This window comes from Solanum pennellii, chromosome 5 (genome assembly GCF_001406875.1).
Source record: "Solanum pennellii chromosome 5, SPENNV200".
Taxonomy (NCBI): Eukaryota; Viridiplantae; Streptophyta; class Magnoliopsida; order Solanales; family Solanaceae; genus Solanum; species Solanum pennellii.
Window position 1 is genome coordinate 19,874,402 of NC_028641.1, and position 7,255 is coordinate 19,881,656.

The window sequence follows — 7,255 nt, forward strand, 5'->3', positions numbered from 1 at the left end:
ATCTTCCTAACTTTCATTCTTACTTATTTTTTTTTTGTAATGGTATATTTTTAAAATTTTCTGATTTCGACTCCTTTTAAATAAAGAAAATAATATTAATTGATCTCCTTTTCCTTTAATATTTGCCTAGATTGATTCTTACATATTTATTTATGGTAATTTATTATTAGATAAATGTTTGACCTTATATTATTTCCTTGTCAAATTTAGTTGCTCATATATTTGGTACAATAATAATAATAATTCAAAAATCTGATTTTGCTGATTTTAACCTTCTTTATTTTATATATATAATATATAAAAAAAATATTTCTCCCTATTTTGTCATTTCCTTACTTGTTTTTATATGGTAAAAATAATTTTAAAAAAATTAAATTTGATTTGACCCTTCCTTATTCAAGGAATATATTACTTTTCCTTATTTATTCTTATTTGTTTATATTTTAATATTATTTTGGATCTTCTTTATTTAGGGAAATATTATTTTTTTCCTAACTTTTATTCTTACTTATCTATTTTTGATAATGAATTTTTTTTTAATTTTCTAATTTTGGTTCTTCTTTATTTAAGGAGAAATAATATTACTACCTCTTTTCTTATTTTATTACTTGCTTATAGTTGGTAAAAAATATTTTAAATTTTTCTAATTTGGCTCTCCTTTTGATTAAGGAAAAATATGATAATTAATTGATTCCTTTAAATATTTCTTTTTTCGTATTTGTTCCTCGCTCTTCTACTATATAAGAACCCCTTCTTATTCTTTCAATGGAGGAATTCATTCACTCTCTCTTAACACAAGAGCTCTTACTCTCTTACTACTCATATTATTGCTACTCTAAAACAAAATAAGATTCCGATAACTTTCAAGTATTTCTTTGCCCTTGCTTTTGTTCGAGTAAGAGTTGAATCAACTTGTTCTCGTTGCTACTATTTTTTACTTAATCGGTTAGTATTCTTAATTAGCAATTTACTATTGGTCAGCCTTCTATTTTTTTTTTAACTTTTTGTTTTGCATTTATTATTATTGTTGTGTGTTGGGAATAAAAGGAAGCACTCCTTATCTTTTCCCTATGTGTGTTGATATGTCTATGCCTATGTTTTGTCCTTTTTATTGCTTATGTGCATTGTTTATATATGCATATACGAGAGAAATTTGTTACTATGAATATTTTACATTACAATCATTCTTCCATTGTATACGTGTTACCTTACTTATTTTAGCAGGTTTTGGGCTTAAAATTCAAGATGATGAAGAGTGGCCTAGAAGAAATTTTGAAAAAAGCTTTGTTTATTTTAATATTGTGAATATTTTCATTTGTTATTTTTGTTACAATATGTGTATAACTCTAAAGCAACTCTTATAGATGAAGCAATTATAAATCTATTGTTGTTCTTAAAATAAATTTTCTGCCTAGATAAATAATAATCTATTGTCCTATTTTTGCATTGATAGTTAATTTTTTCTGTTGTTTTAAAATACATATGCATGTGAGATCACAGTCCTTTGCCATTTGGAAATAAAATAAAATCTATCATGTCACTAATTGTTGCTCAATTTAAAGTTAACACTAAAATTTACATTCATGTCATATTTTTGCCCTCAAAATTAATCTTCGTTTTGTTATTATAACTTTGTATGCTCACGAACTTAGCATGAGAACCTTTCACAGTTATGTGTTGTTTGCAAGCATGTCTAATTGATTTTTAGAGGCCAAATTGAGACTTGTATTGCTAAAATAACCGTCTTGTTTGCCTTATTTGTTTGACTTGGTGTCTAGGAAGGCCTTATATTGTATTTTGTCTAAACTCACCCTTTAAGAGTCCAATGCCTCTTGGACATTAAGTTGGGACGATTAGGCACCTTTTAGGTACGTTATGCATGAGGTGGTTGGGTAGGGGTAGTTGGCCCTACGGAGATGATGACATCGACTCAGGCTTGAAAGACAAACTTTAGTTTTGTCTGTCCCTATACGGCAACCTATCGAAAAATAAAAGAAAAGTCGAGTGCTGATCCAAAAGCCTCTTAGAGTCTCCCTTCCCTTTTATCCCTTTACTTGTTTGTTTTAAATTATATTTATTTGGGGTAGATTCAAATAAAAATAATAAAATTGTTTTGCTTATTTATTTGTCTCTTTTCTATCCTCTCGCTAATCTCTTTATTAATTGTTTATTATACCTATTTTATTGTTATCATTTAGTCTCTCATATTGAAATATTAATTAAAATAATAATACAAGCTCTTTGTTCGATTTATTTAACACATAGTCTCGTATGTTAAAATAAATAAAAAATAAACTTGATTGTTTATTTATTGCTATCACCTAGCCTTGCATGTCTAAATTAATAAAAAATAATAAAATAGTCTTAATTATTTTATATTTGTTATCATTTAGCAAGCTTAAATAAATTAATAAATGAAGTGACCTTATTTTCTACTTGTAACCCCCACCTAGATTGCACGAGATACGGCTGGGACCCATATTTGTGGACCTCGAGGGATGCCTAACACATTCTCGTCGAGGTAATTTGAACTCTTACCCTGATCTCTGGCTCGTTGATCTTAGCTAGACTTAGTTAGGTTAGATAGGTGCCCTAACGCGCCTTAATTCGTTAGGTGGAGACTCCAAACTCAAAATCTCAAAAGAGTTGTTAGGTCGTGCACAAAACCCGTTTTGCGAAAAATGGGGCGCGACAGAATGGCGACTCTGCTGGGGATATTAGGTTTTTACCATTATGTGTTTCATGTTTATTCGTGTGGAGTTTACCTTATTTGATCATATCATTATTTGTTAGATGTTTATCATGTTTAGTTATCATTTTGTTGCCTTATTTACTGTGTTTTTTTCCATGTTCTACCCCTTCCCTCTTTGTTTTTTGTTTATTACCATGTTTCAGCTTCCCCTTTTCCCTTATTTGTTTACTTACATCGTTTAATCCCATACTCTCTTTCCTCATTTGCGTGATTTTTTAATACCTTTATATGTTTAAATTCCTTTATTTATTTATGCTAATTTATTTATTTACTGTTTTATAAACTTCCTATATGTTACCGCTTTCCAATTTAAATGCTAAGTGTGTATTGTTTTGATAACTGGCGTTCCGCTCATACTACCCCCAATTGGGACCCTCTTCTTTTTTTTTTTTATTTTTTTCTCATGATGCTGTGACTTTGCACCTCTCACAACTACTCCAATTCTATTCAAATACCCATTATAGAGAGTCGGCATATGCGTGGACGTAACGGATAGTTTTACTACCGCGAAACCACGAGTCTCTCGCATAGAATCCCTTTCAAGTCCGTGTCAAGCAAACTCTTAGAAGTCCTGGTTAGGACATACATGCTGCATAAGCCCTAGGTGGTTTGACCCTTGGTGTCAATCCACATAATTAGTAGTCACCCTCTCGTCTAAAGGGCCCCAACACCCTTAGACAAATTGCATACTTATGTGTCAACGTGATCATAGTAATTAAATAAAGCCAACGTTGTCAAAATAGAGTTTAGAAGTCATTTGTTACTTTGTTTGCAGAGTCATGGCTCACCCTCATTTTTCCAACACGCAAATGGTGGTCGAAGTTAATCCCATTTTGAAGACTTGGTGGGAAGATATTCAAAAAAATCAAGAGTTAGAAGCAAATGAACCGTTAGGCGACCTCGCTGCTTTGATCTCCGTAGAGTCAGATCGTCATTTAATTAAGGCATTGTTGAAATTTTGGGACACTAAGAGGTTAGTCTTTAAATTCAAGGACTTTGAGCTAACCCCAACAATTGAAGAGGTTGGAGGATTCCTGGGTCTCGCATACAAAGAGCGGGAAATGATTGTTCCACACAAGCCAAGTCCAAGATCTTTTCTGAAGCAAATGGGCATGCGTCATAATCCAAGTCTACTTTGTCTGAAAGAAGGTTGGATTTCTTTAGAGTTCTTATATTCACGCTTTGGGGATGAGGAAGGTCATCAAAACTTTCACAGAGAATTTGCTTGCTCTTCTGCAAAATGGGAAAGATATCGTCTTAATGCATTCGCCGTAGCCCTATTAGGCTCATTGGTTTTTCCTAGAGAAAGAGGAAAGATCCACACTAGCTTGTGTTACGTGGTTCGTATGTTGGCTCGAGGTGGGAAGACCTTAGTCCCCATGATACTTGCGGAAATTCTAAGATCCTTGACTGCATGCACCAAAGGCAAAAGATACTTTAAGGGGTGCAACTTTCTGCTGCAACTTTGGACCGTCGAACATCTCTACCAAAGAGCTAATAAAGTAGACATTGTTAGAGGGACTATGGGGAGTAAAATTATCAACCATCGCCTAAGGATGAAATATTTTATCTCCCTTGTGGAAACGGAGGGTTGGTTCACATATCTAAGGGAGCGTTCAGCCGTTGAAATCCAATGGAGGTATTATTGGTTGAAGCCACGCCGTGCCATCATAAGAGGAAATGAACTTTACTTTATTGAGCTTATCGGTTTGAATGGTGTGCAACCATACGCAACACTTCGAGTCCTTCGACAATTCGGACAGATCCAAATGATACCTCTGCAATCCCACATGAACCACTGTGGATATGACTTTGGGTTAGAATTACCGCAAGTGAACACTATACTGCGAAGATGGGAGAATGTGATAACTATCGATGTTCAAGAGCACCGACCCTTCTGCACACCTGAATATTACGTATGGCTTTTAGAAGACGCAGAGCATAGAGATTTGAGCTTAGGAGGTCTTCCTGGTTTTGGCGATGAAAAGGAGAGAAGATGGGCTCGTAACCTTTTCAACACCGATTATGACATTACCCCAGAAATGAGGAAGCAGATTGTGCCTAACATTGGAGAGCAACATAATTGAAGTTTTTTTTTATTTATTCCCCATGTGTTATCCCTAGCCCTTTAGTTATATCAAGGTTGATGTAATAAATAGAATTTATTTCAATAATTGAAAGTCGTTTTATTGTCTAACTCTAAACTCCAAATTGGCAAATAAGGCTCGAATTAATTATTGTGCATCACTTATGTGTTGCTTAGGCCTACCTCTGGATCAACGAAGTCCCGTGCATTTAGGGTGTTTATCTCATAAAAACATGTTGCTATTATGATATTATCCTAACCCCCCTAACTCTATTATGTGATTATACTGTTTTCCCATTTCCCAAGGTTGATCTGTCCTTCATCCTGGCACATACACGATCAAAAGGGACCCCCCTTCTCCTTCTTCTCAAAGAGAAAGCTCCAAAGATAAAGGTAAAATGGTTGACGACAACAACACCAATGAAAGGGTAGAAGCTTCTGATGGAGGACAACTTCAAAATGATCTTGTCCTAAGAATTGAGCGCAAGATTCTGGAATTAGAAGAAGAGGTAGCCCACATGCGCGATTTGGCCAAGCTGTCTATCTCTCTTGCAACCCAATTTGGAGAAAACATAGACAATCTTCCTCACACTAACCAACCAACCATGCCAAATAATACTCCAACCAATATATCCCGACCTGAACCCACTCGTTCAAATACCTTTCTACCACCCCACGCCCAAAATGACATAAAATCAAAAGAAAACAGGTTCTGTAATGATGTCTCATGGAACCAAGACCCCTTTGAGGCACAAGACAACAAAGCCACCACCATCCCCATACCCTCACAACCCATACCCTCAACATCCCTCAGCTCCACCCCCTATATCTCCCCAACCCATGCCAATATATTACCAAAACAATCCCCCTCAATATTTGCATGCCTCATATCCTATCTATAATGTTCAACCAACACACTTCAAAACTCCACCACCCACTCAGACACCAAATTACCGAAACAGACCTCCCTATGAAAGAAGACCTACAAAAAATTATACCCCTTTGGCTGAACCCATAACACAATTTTATGAAAGACAGAAACAAGCTGGGTACGTCTCCCCAATTCCTGCATTACTTGTGGATGTTCGCGCAAAATGGTACGACCCTAACAAGGTCTGCGCCTACCATTCTGGGACGAAGGGTCACACTACCATAGTTTGCAGATCCCTCAAGGATAAGGTTCAAATGTTGATTGATACAAAAACCATCCAACTCAAGGATCCTACACCGAATGTTGCAAATAATCCTCTTCCTAACCATAAGGTCAACATAGTGGAAGTTGGTGATGTCTGAGATTGGGAAGAATCTATCTGGACCCTCGAAAAAGAAGAAGCCATGTCTACCACCGCCCAAGCACCGATAATAGTGCAAGGACTCGCCCCATTTGAAGTAGAAGTTGCCGCACCCAGACCACCATTCACTGTCTATAGGGCATCTTCCCCAATACAATGTGATACACATGTTGTACCTTGGGATTACAACAAAAGAGAAACGAAAGTGGAAGAGATAGATGTTGCAACAGGGGTCACCAGATCTGGAAGAATATACACTTCTGAAAATTTGGTTCAGGGAAGCTCTAGCAAATCCAGCACCAATCGTAGATCTTGAAGATCAGGGTATTTAGAAAAAGGTTCAAGCTAAATAATACTCTATCATTGAACAGCTGAGTAAAACCCCATCCCAAATATCAATTCTGGCGTTACTGCTATCTTCCAAAACTCATCGGAATGCCCTTCTGAAGATCCTTGGTGAAGCTTATGTCCCATCTAACATCACTCATGTAGAGGTAGCCCAAATGGTGGGGCAGGTCTTTGAGGCTTACAAAATATCTTTTCACAAAGATGAGCTGCCACTCGAAGGAACAACCCACAATAAAGCTCTGTACATTTCGGTTCAGTATTAGGAAAAGGTGATAAACAAAGCATTAGTTGATGCAGCCTCAGGTTTAAACATTTGCCCTTTGAGCACACTGACGAGGCTGGGCGTGGATAGTGCAAAAATTCAGACATGGAAGATGAATGTGAGGGCATTTGACGGCTCTCAGAGAGGCACTATTGGGGAGATAACCTTGGACATGCTCATTGGTCCTGTCACTTTCCCAATAGCTTTCCAAATCTTGGACATCCCTTCATCATATAACTTATTGTTAGGTCGTCCATGGATTCATATGGCTGGAGCGGTCCCATAAACTCTTCACCAATGCTTGAAGTTTGAATAGGATTACGAAGAGGTTGTAGTCCGTGGATAAAAAGGGCCTGTATACACGATTGAATAAAGAAATCATATGGATGGTGAAATGTACCATACAGTGGAGCTTGTTGGTAATATTGAGTTGCAACCTTGGTTTAGCCAAAAAATCATAGATATGATGGCCTGGTTCGGTTTCGAGCTTGGGAAAGGTTTGGGGGCTGAATTGC